Source organism: Bubalus kerabau, chromosome 3, assembly GCF_029407905.1.
Source record: "Bubalus kerabau isolate K-KA32 ecotype Philippines breed swamp buffalo chromosome 3, PCC_UOA_SB_1v2, whole genome shotgun sequence".
In the NCBI taxonomy this organism is placed as follows: domain Eukaryota; kingdom Metazoa; phylum Chordata; class Mammalia; order Artiodactyla; family Bovidae; genus Bubalus; species Bubalus kerabau.
The window spans coordinates 3,974,869-3,985,420 of NC_073626.1; the positions used below are offsets into that span (position 1 = coordinate 3,974,869).

The window sequence follows — 10,552 nt, forward strand, 5'->3', positions numbered from 1 at the left end:
TGTGACTTGGAAAAGCTACTTACCTTTCTAAGCCTTGGTTTAATCCCTACAACAGGGAAGTTATAACACCAACACTTGGGGGATTAAATGAGATAATATGTGAAAAGCTCCTAGACAGTGCCAGGGAGATTAGAAAATTCTCACCAGGTGTTGGGACCCTTGCCTTATCCCTCAGCCACATGTGGTCCAGGCTCTGACACCCTCTGTCTACTGAGGAGGAGAGCAGAGGGCTTGGCACGTAGATAGCACTCGATAAACATATGGACGCTGATGAGTTAATTAACTAATTAATCAATACAACCAAGACTTTCCATAAAAGAACAGCAAAGTCACAGTATTTCATTTCTGCAGAGGTTTTACAGCCTCTCCCATGAATGAATCACGTCTAGAAGATCATGTATTGTGCAAGGAAGGATGGAGGCTAAACAGGCCCCAGGGGTCATGAGTTCTGGGAAGAGATGTTTCTCTCTTCCTTGAGACCAATGTGGTCTTTACCCAACTTGCTTTCAACCTGTACTTGTTTAATTGGCTGCCCAGGGCGGTCTCTTAAAGGCGCAGACCCACAAACCCTGGGATTCCCACTATCAGCCTCCCACTTCCCTATCTTATCTCCTTCCCCCAACCCCGCGCCCACTGGCACCCAGAGTACTGGACGACTTGTGCTGGGCAATGAGTTCACAAGCTCGCCAACAAGAGTCTCCCTCAACACTGTAAGCTGAGAGATGAAGACACAGCTTCCAGATGAGGATGGACCCTCTGGCTGATAGAAGTCACTCCCGCGGGAAAGTCCAGGTCGATGGTGTTACTGAGCCCTGCTCAAGTGAGAACATGGAGATGATGCAGCTGCCGCAGGCTGGGACAGCACAGCTGGAACGAACCTTTCAGATCCTCACTCTCTACTCATGCATCCCGTGTTATACGTGTCTTTATGCAAGAGATTTTTTAAGTTAACTTTTAACAAATGGACTCAGATAAGAAGAGACAGGGCAGGCCCAAGACCTCTGTTTTTGCACCCCCACCCCTAGACATAGAACACCAGCCAAGTAAAGCCATGGCCAGTTAGAATCCAAACAAGATCAGTGGATTTTGTTCCTTAAACTCCATATTCCTCTTCCTCAAACTCCTCTTGGTTTCCGGGTCTGCAGCGTCATCAGGTCTCCATCCAGGCCTGTGCTGAGGTCTTCGGCATGACTCAGGAGGAAGCGTCTCTTCTGCCCTGTGGAGGACATTGCCCAGTGGGCAGGTGTCATGCACGTTTTGTTTGAGATTATAGAGTAAAATCTGACTTAGGCACACAAGAACTTTTATTAATGAAGGGCTTTCATTTCTTTCTGATGGGCCAGTAGTTTATTTTCATTTAGTAAAGGCGGGGAAAGGATTATAAATGTGTGGGTTTGCTCTGCCATCTTAACCCTGAATTTCCAGTAATGTATTTCCAAACCCCGGAAACACAGCCAGTTAGAAGGTGTTACAAAGACAGGGCAGAGGTGCTGAGTCACTCTCTCGAGGTGATTACACACTCTCACAACAAAGAATGGAAACAAAGAGCCAGACATTAAAATCTCACGACGTAACGCACTGGATTGGCTGGCTTTCCCCTGCTCCGAGTGCTCCCTCTGAACAGAAGACTGGCCCCCTGGCCTGTTTCACAAGATGCTTCAGGCTTTGCCCAACTGCCTGAAGGTTGGCCTCCCTGGTGTGGGTGGCAATTAGGTTGGCAGGTTCTGTCTCTGATCCACTAGAGCTGCCAGTTCTGTGTTTGTTCCTTCACTCTTGGAACAGAATGGTATTTCTGCAATCCTGAAAGACCTACAGTGGTCTCTGAGCCAACTAGATTACCTCCAATCCAGGATCCACACAGACTTGAGCTCAAATCACAATCCCGATAGAATAGTCTTAGGCATCCGGGTCCATGGACTGGGGTGAGATGGTTCACAGACCCTGACTTACAGAATGCGGCAGTCAGCATTGACACTGAAACCAGAGAATCCTTCTCCCAACAAGCAGTTACTTTGAGCACGAAGACCCTTTAATGTAAAGAAGCACATAAAGTAGTAAGTGGATGTCCTCTTACTACACGGTCATCATCACCACCAACTGGGCACACCCACGGCTGCCCAAGAATGTCTCAGTGCCTCTCGTCCTATCAACAGAAAAGCCCCTTAGGTAGGTTCATCAAAACTCAAGTGAGAGGCTTCCCTGGTGGTTCAGTGGCTAAGACTGCAGGGGGCCCAGATCCAACCCCTGGTCCGGGAACTAGACCCGTGTACTGCAACCAAGACCTGATGCATCCAAATAAATAAATAAAGATCAAAAAATAAAAACCCAGATGCCTGTCACCCAGTTCATCCCGCTCCCAACATACATACATCTTCCCTGGTGACTCAAATGGTGAAGAATCTGCCTGCAATGCAGGAGATGTGGATTCAATCCCTGGGTTGGGAAGATCCTCTGGAGAAGGCAATGGCAACCCATTCCAGTATTCTTGCCTGGAGAATTCCACGGACTGAGGAGCCTGGTAGGTACAGTCCATGGGGTCACAAAGAGTCAGACATGATTGAGCAACTAACACTTCTACTTTCTTTTCATGTATAAAATAGATAACTGATGAGAAACTACTACTCTGCACAAGGAGCTCTACCTGATGCTCTGTGGTGACCGAAACGGGAAGGAAATCTAAAAAAGAGGAGATGTGTGTATATGTATAACTGATCCACTTTGCTCTACAGCAGAAACTAACACAGCATGTGAAGCAAATATACTCCAATTGAAAAAAAAACAAAACCTCAAATGCCTTTGAAAGCACTTTCAAAATGAGGAAGAAGAGATGAATGGGGGAAAAGAATGATGGGTGAAGGAATGCGGCTCCCACAAGGGCTCCCACAAGTCCAGGAAAGAAAACGATCTGGACTGAGCCCAAAACAAAAAGGATCCTGGGAGCCTGTGGAGGTAAAAACCAAGCACTGGATTTCATTTACAAGGGTTAAAAAAAAAAAAATTCTCCTCCAGCCTCAAGGACTGTCAGTATTCATATCGTAGGCTTTCTCACACCATATGGGTGGAGAGCCCAGGCATCATGACCGCTGCCCCTAAATGCTTCAACGTGCACCACCCAGGAATACAGACGTTCTTCTGAAAAGCCTCATCTAAGCATCACATCTAAGAAAATTAACAAGTCCCTACTATCATCTAATACCCATGCCAAGTTGCTTCAGTCCTGTCTGACTCTGTGACCGCATGGACTGCAGCCTGCCAGGCTCCTCCCTCCATGAGATTTCCCAGGCAAGAATGCTGGAGAGGTTGCCACTTCCTACTCCAGAGGATCATCCTGACCCAGGGATTGAACCTGTTTCTCTTGCATCTCCTGCATTTGCAGGCAGATTTTTTTACCACTAGCGCCACCTGGGAAGCCCCATTTTGTCTCTTTGTTGTTCAGTCACTAAGCTGTGTCCAACTCTTTGAGACCCCATGAACTGCAGCACGCCAGACTACCCTGTCTTTCACCATCTCCTGGAGCTTGCTCAAACTCATGTCCATTGAGTCAGTGATGCCATTCAACCATCTCATCCTCTGTCAGCCCCTTCTCCTTTGGCCTTCAGTCTTTCCCAGCACGAGGGTCTTTTCCATGAGTCAGCTCTTCACATCAGGTGGCCAAAGTATTGCAGCTTCAGCTTAGGCATCAGTCCTTCCAATGAAAATTCAGGATTAATTTCCTTTAGGATTGATTGGTTTGATCTCCTTGCTGTCCAAGGGACTATCTTATGTCTCTTTACACTCTTTTAAATCCTTTCATCTAGAACAGTCCCTCCCCACTTTTTATTCATGAAGTGAAGTGAAAGTCGCTCAGTCATGTCCAACTCTTTGCAAGCCCATGGACTATACAGCCCATAGAATTCTCCAGGCCAGAATACTGGAGTGGGTAGCCTTTCCCTTCTCCAGGGGATTAGTGTTGGTGTTTCTCAAGAGTCCAGGACAGTTTTATAAAAGTTCCCATATTCTGGCTTAGCTGATGTTTTCATCATACTGCAGTCTACCTTGTCCCTAGCCTCTGCCCTGTATTTCCTGTCAACTGAAAGCTAGGTCCAGAGACTTGATTAGATTCCAGTGATGTTATGGAGTTCATGGTTCATCCTGTTGGGAGGCTGCTTTGCTCTATCACCTCTGATCACAAAGAATAAAGTGGTGACCATCAGCTCTTTCCATCGGGAAGGTTCCTCTCCTCCGCTCAGTAGGTAACTCTGGAGCATACTTTAGCACATGTCCTATCCCCAGTAACCTTCCATCCAATGGTTTGACCCTTGCTAATAACAACTGACGCAAAACAGCTCATCAATTATGAAATGCCTAAAGGGTGACTGGGAAGAAGAGAAAGGAATGTCTGGGAAGAAACAGACAACAAGGTAAATAGGGGATAGAAAGCTGGAAACACAGCAAGTAATTCCAAGAGCTTTGCCAAACCCTTCCCAATTTACATTCAACTGTTTCCAGGGTCATAAACCCTGTAAGGAAATGCTGGCAAAGAGAGCCCTGAGCAAGGTGCTGCCACATGGTAAGAAGTCAAATGCATTTCAGTGTGTCTTTGGCCACCTCATGCGAAGAGTTGACTTACTGGAAAAGACCCTGATGCTGGGAGGGATTGGGGGCAGGAGGAGAAGGGGACGACAGAGGATGAGATGGCTGGATAGCATCACTGACTCGATGGACGTGAGTCTGAGTGAACTCCGGGAGTTGGTGATGGATAGGGAGGCCTGGCATGCTGCAATTCATGGGGTCTCAAAAAGTCGGACACTATTAAGCGACTGAACTGAGCTGAACTGAGGCATCTACGTTTTATTTGAGCTTCCTCCCCAACCTTAGCTAAGAAAGGGCTAGTCAATGAAGAGGAAGTATGCAGCCATGTCCCTAATCAGATCACGGATTTCCGTCTGACCAAGAAGAGGCAGTACCTGCTCAGGGCACCCTGTACCTCTTCGTCTGGGGCCGGTTTACAGGATTCTTCCAACAATAGACATTTATCCAGAATTCTCAGTTCCAAATCTTTACTTCTTTCCAAACAGTACCTGCTGCAGTGTCCAAAAACAAGTTTCTTAGGAAGAAACAAGTAGTCCCTTTACCAATCTGTTGAATAAACGCGTTGCCTTAGGTAAATTACTCTCTTTTAAACTTTCAGAAAGCAAGTTCTTCTCTAGGAAGAGTTTCGGTGAACACTTGCATCGAAGAATATTCCATATCTATTCAGAAATTCAAATCACATCAGGTTATCTCCCAACACACGTCTCTTTTGAGACATCCAATACTGAAAACTTTGTTCTGATGCTAGTGTGTTCTGTCTCTGGTTATGACAAGCAAGAACCCTAACCCCTCAAAACAGGGATCAAAGTTTACTTCAGTAAACTCCAGGGGCAAGCATAGACCCTTCAGCAAAGAGTTTGACATCTAATAGGAGAGGTGAGTCACAGTGACGTTCTGCCGTCCACAGACAACAGAACGTGGCTGGGAACGACAAAGGGCTGCCAGGGAGGCAGCACAGAGCACGTCTCTGACTCGCACGATCAGAGAGGGTGTCTCCCAGGGGACTCCCCCCCAGGAATGGAAAATTATTCCCCACGGTGGGAACCACCTCCAGGGAAGTCAGCCAGTGCTGACTCATCCAGTAATTATTAAAGCCTAAATGTACACTGCTCCAGACAAGGTATGGTTTCATGGCTCCCTAGAGAAGACTGTAATTATTTCAAGGGGAAAATGTTTTTAAACTTATGCAAATCTAAATTCACTTTAGCTGCACTTTAACATATGCATGATTTTTAAGACAAGTTGAGAGAAAGGAATTTGGAAACCTTATTCCCTACGGCAGATGCTAGATAAATGTCGAATAGACAAATTCTCCATTTGCTTTTTTTCAAGAAGGAGTATAGTGTCCCTTGTCAGTATTTTGCCCTACCTGGCCAGCTAGGCCCCTGGGTAAATCATCTCTTGGGCCGTGTCTTGTATGCTACTCATTACCAACAAACTAAGTTCACATAAACGTTACATTTTCCTCCTTCAGAAGGGATAGCCCATTTCCCAGAGACTAGCAACCCACTGCAGTATTCCTGCCTGGGAAATCCCATGGACAGAGGAGCCTGGTGGGTTACAAAGCTGCAAAGACCATGGGGTCGCAAAGACTGGGACACAACTGAGTAACTGAGCGCGTGTGCACTTTCTCTCTTTCTTTAAAAAAACTTTCGGTCTAGAAAAACTGCCCTTCTGTGAGGGATGAAAAATCCTGTTCGAAGGCTCTATTCCTATCCCTTCAACCACCTTCTCCTTTGCTCTTCCCTTTCATCATGAAACAAAAAACCAACCTGCATCATCTCTTGTTATATATGGCTGTTTATTATCACTATTGCTGTGTGGGCATCACCTCGCGCTTGAGAGATGCCAGCTAACTCCTGAGCAGTCCGATCCTCCCGGCTTCTCAGGGAGAGCTCTGTAGGAAAGGAAACTCCTCCTCTAGGAAGTCTGGCTGTGAAACAAGTGCTGAACAATCAACAATTAAACAACAATTTAAATAGAATGCAGACATTCACACCACGGGCAACCAAATGCAAAACCGCTGTCTTCTCGTGGATAAAAGATTCCCCTAGCACTTAGCTGTCTTGAGTCACTTACTTTCCAACCTTAACCAAACAGAATTCAAAAATAGTGTTATTCCATCTTTCCCCTAGAATCAAATTTAATTCTGTTGAAGGAAAGGAAAGGAGGGAAGCTTTGAGGCACTTGATTGCCAGTTACAAAGAAGAGAACATTCTTAGATTAAAGATGAGTCTGCTGATCCAATCCTTACTTAAGTTTGTTCCATGTATTAGAATTTTTTGTTTCCTTGTCTGTTTTTTTTTTTTTAACAGAAAAGTATTTTAGGTTAGTTGCAGGCTTTATATGGAGAAGGCAATGGCACCCCACTCCAGTACTCTTGCCTGGAAAATTCCACGGACGGAGGAGCCTGGTAGGCTGCGGTCCATGGGGTCACTAAGAGTCAGACAGAACTGAGCGACCTCACTTTCACTTTTCCCTTTCATGCATTGGAGAAGGAAATGGCAACCCACTCCAGTGTTCTTGCCTGGAGAATCCCAGGGACGGGAGAGCCTGGTGGGCTGCCTTCTATGGGGTCGCACAGAGTCGGACACGACTGAAGTGACTTAGCAGCAGCAGGCTTTATATGCTTTTTTGCCACAGAAGAAGCAAGGGGACTTCATCTGATTCTTTTTTTTTTTTTTTTTTTTTGTAATTTATTTATTTATTTGGCTGTACTGGGTCTTACTTGTAGCATGTGGGATCTAGTTCCTTGGCCAGGGATCAAACCTGGGTCCCCTGCTTCAGGAGCACCAAGTCTTAGCCACTGGACCACCAAGGAAATTCTTCCTCTGCTTCTTTATTCTACATAGATTCACCAAACGCGTCTTTGGCTTAGACAAAAGGACAAAGTTAAAATAAATGCTGAGACAATAGACTCTCCTATTTATTAGCAAGATCAACTACTTTCAATCGTTGGTAGAGAACCAAGCTCACCGAGGCCCTTCATGTCCCCACCCATCGTGAAGCCCTGTCTCAGGGATCCCAGAAGGCCCCAGGGGGTTCTAAGCTCCAGTGAAAGTTCACCTGAGCTCCACCTGACCGTCTCTCAAGTCTGCACCCTCCCAGGGCTCCAGAGCTGTCAGAGCCTGAGTTCTCCTCCTGCACATAACTGAACTGGGAAGGCTCTGGGGCGTGGATCCCTCTAAATCTCGGCCAGCAGAATTCCTGCAGACACGCTGGCCACAGAGTTTCTAACGGCCTTTTGAATCCTTATCATTCTTCCACAGAATCACCTACAGGGTTCAGTTCAGTTCAGTCGCTCAGTCGTGTCTGGCTCTTTGCGACCCCATGGACGGCAGCACTCCAGGCCTCCCTGTCCATCGCCAACTCCTGGAGTTCACCCAGACTCATGTCCATGGAATCAGTGATTCCATCCAGCCATCTCATCCTCTGGCGTCCCCTTCTCCTCCTGCCTTCAATCTTTCCCAGCATCAGGGTCTTTTCCAATGAGGCAGTTCTTCGCATCAGGTGGCCAAAGTATTGGAGTTTCAGCTTCAACATCAGTCCTTCCAATGAACACCCAGGACTGATCTCCTTCAGAATGGACTGGTTGGATCTTCTTGCAGTCCAAGGGACTCTCAAGAGTCTTCTCAAACACCACAGTGCAAAAGCATCAATTCTTCAGTGCTCAGCTTTCTTCACAGTCCAACTCTCACATCCATACATGACTACTGGAAAAACCATAGCCTTGACTAGACGGACCTTTGTTGGCAAAGTATGTCTCTGCTTTTTAACATGATGTCTAGGTTAGTTTTACATATATTGTGATTCCAGGAATCAAATCTTGCCAGTTATCCTTTACTGCACAATTGCCCCCTCTCACCAAGAGGCAATAAAAAGTTAAATCAGGTTCTCTTTCCTTAGGTCCCCAAGATTGGAATAGATATGTACACATTACTATATATGAAAGAGATAACCAGTAAGGACCTCCTGTAGAGCACAGGGAACTCTACTCAACACTCTGTAATGACCCATATAGGAAAATAATCTAAAAAAGGGTGGATGTATTTATGTGTATAACTGATTCACTTTGCATTACAGCAGAAACTAGCACAATATTGTAAATCAACTCTACTATAATAAAAAAAATTTTTTTTAAAGTCTACTTCCTAGACCAGTGGTTTTCAGACCTTACCAGTTTCCACCTTGACCTTGTATCCAGACACAGAAACTGAAGCAAGGTCTCCTGAGTCAACACTTGCCTCAGCTGCAGGCAAGGCACAACTGTGTTTTCTAACCTATCCAAATTCTTGTTGTGAATGTTGGTTATGCCTAAGCAAACAGGTTGCAGCTCACAGTTTGGAAGAACCGTGCCCTGGAAAACCACCTCCTGTGCTCTGTGCGTGCAAGCTGAGTCATGCCCGACTCTCTTCAGCACCGTGGACTGTAGCCTTCCAGGTGCCTCTGTCCGTGGAATCTCCCAGGTAAGAATACTGGAGGGGGTTGCCACGCCCTCCTCCAGGGGACCTTCCCAACCCAGGGATGGAACCCATATCTCTTGCGTCTCCTGCGTGGGCAGGTGGATTCTTTACCTCTGAATTCTGTCCATGCCACGTTTATAGATCACTGAAAGCATTCTTAAGGCAAAGCTGGCTTTTTCATGCCCAGTTCAGCCACTGACTGAATGGTTTCTTGAAGGCCAATGTTGAAGAAAAAATTATTCTGGTGCTTGTTAAAATGGTAAAGAAATACAATTGAGGAGGAAAATGAAGCTCAGCTCCAAATACAGTAAGGAGTGGGGATGTTTACCCACGGAGCAGAGTGAGGGGTCAGTGGATGGAAAATCACTCAGAAGCCTCAGGGGTGGCGGGGTAAGGATGGGGGGGTGCTTGATAATCCAACCTAACAAGATTCTTGCTGAAGGTAGGCCAAGGACATAGACACTGAGGCAGATAGATAGAAAATGAAAGCATTTTTTAAAGGACACAGTTAAAGGCACCAAAAACAAAAAGTTGTTCAGTAAGGAAATGTAATTCATAACTCACCACTGGGCTATGCAGTCAGCACTATTTAAACAGTTTCAAAATGTAAGGGTTGTAGGAACAGCGACATAACAATACAGCCCGTGGAGGTAGGGTAGGGGTAAATGTATTAAAATACAATACAGGACCTGTTTACAAAGGTGTGGACAGTGGTTAGGGAAACAGAGAAGCATCGAGCTAACAGTAGCAGGCAGCCCCTGCCACCCTCAGACCTGAGAGTTCAAGGGCCAGGGAGGGGCAGTGATCAGAGCAGCAGTTAGGGCAGCCTGCCAGGACGCGGGGTCGGGGGGGGCTCTTATCCAGGGGAAGAAATACCCCCACTCCCCACCTACCATTCCCTTAGAATCCAGTCACCTGCTGAGGCCTCCACTAACCAGCACGAAGCCGGAGGAGGAAGGAGGCTGTCCACCTCATCCACAAAGGTCAGCGTCCCGAGGAACACCCAGGGTTAAGAAGAAGACTTCTACAGGAGACAGACAGACAGCGTCCAGCAGAGAGAGCTAGAAGGTCAGGACTGGAAGACAATAAATAGTGTCTAAAATTAACACATCAAAAAATAGCACCACTACCTTTTTTTTTGTTTGTTTGTTTGTTTTTTTGGCCAGCCCTCACGGTTTGCAGGATCTGAAACCCCGTACCAGGGATCGAATCCATGGCCCCTACATTGGAAGCATGGAGTTCTAACCTCTGGACCACCAGGGAACTCCCCCTCCACGCCCCCTGCCGCTGTGCGTCCCACACAGGACCCTCCCCTTTCTTAGCTCCGCCCCTTCCCACGCTGAGCCCACATGTCCAGCTCGCCTTGGTGACGTCCTCCAAGGCTCTCAGCTAAAATTCTCTCTTAAGTCTGAATTTATTTATTTAACCATTTATTTATGCTTAGGACTCCAGTTATATTCCATATCATCATGTGATATTTTGTGCATTTCCTGTGTACCCCACTAATTACAAAGCCT

The 10,552-nt window shown here is 46.4% G+C and overlaps 1 long non-coding RNA gene across 1 annotated transcript; it reads right to left on the minus strand.

The window, feature by feature from the left end:
- Window positions 1-668: 668 nt before the first annotated feature.
- On the minus strand, window positions 669-10,308 carry LOC129647401 (uncharacterized). Its single transcript, XR_008712304.1, has 3 exons — window positions 9,929-10,308; window positions 1,840-2,027; window positions 669-1,216 (listed from the first exon to the last, which is right to left on the minus strand). It is a non-coding gene; the product is annotated as an uncharacterized LOC129647401 (long non-coding RNA).
- Window positions 10,309-10,552: the final 244 nt, after the last annotated feature.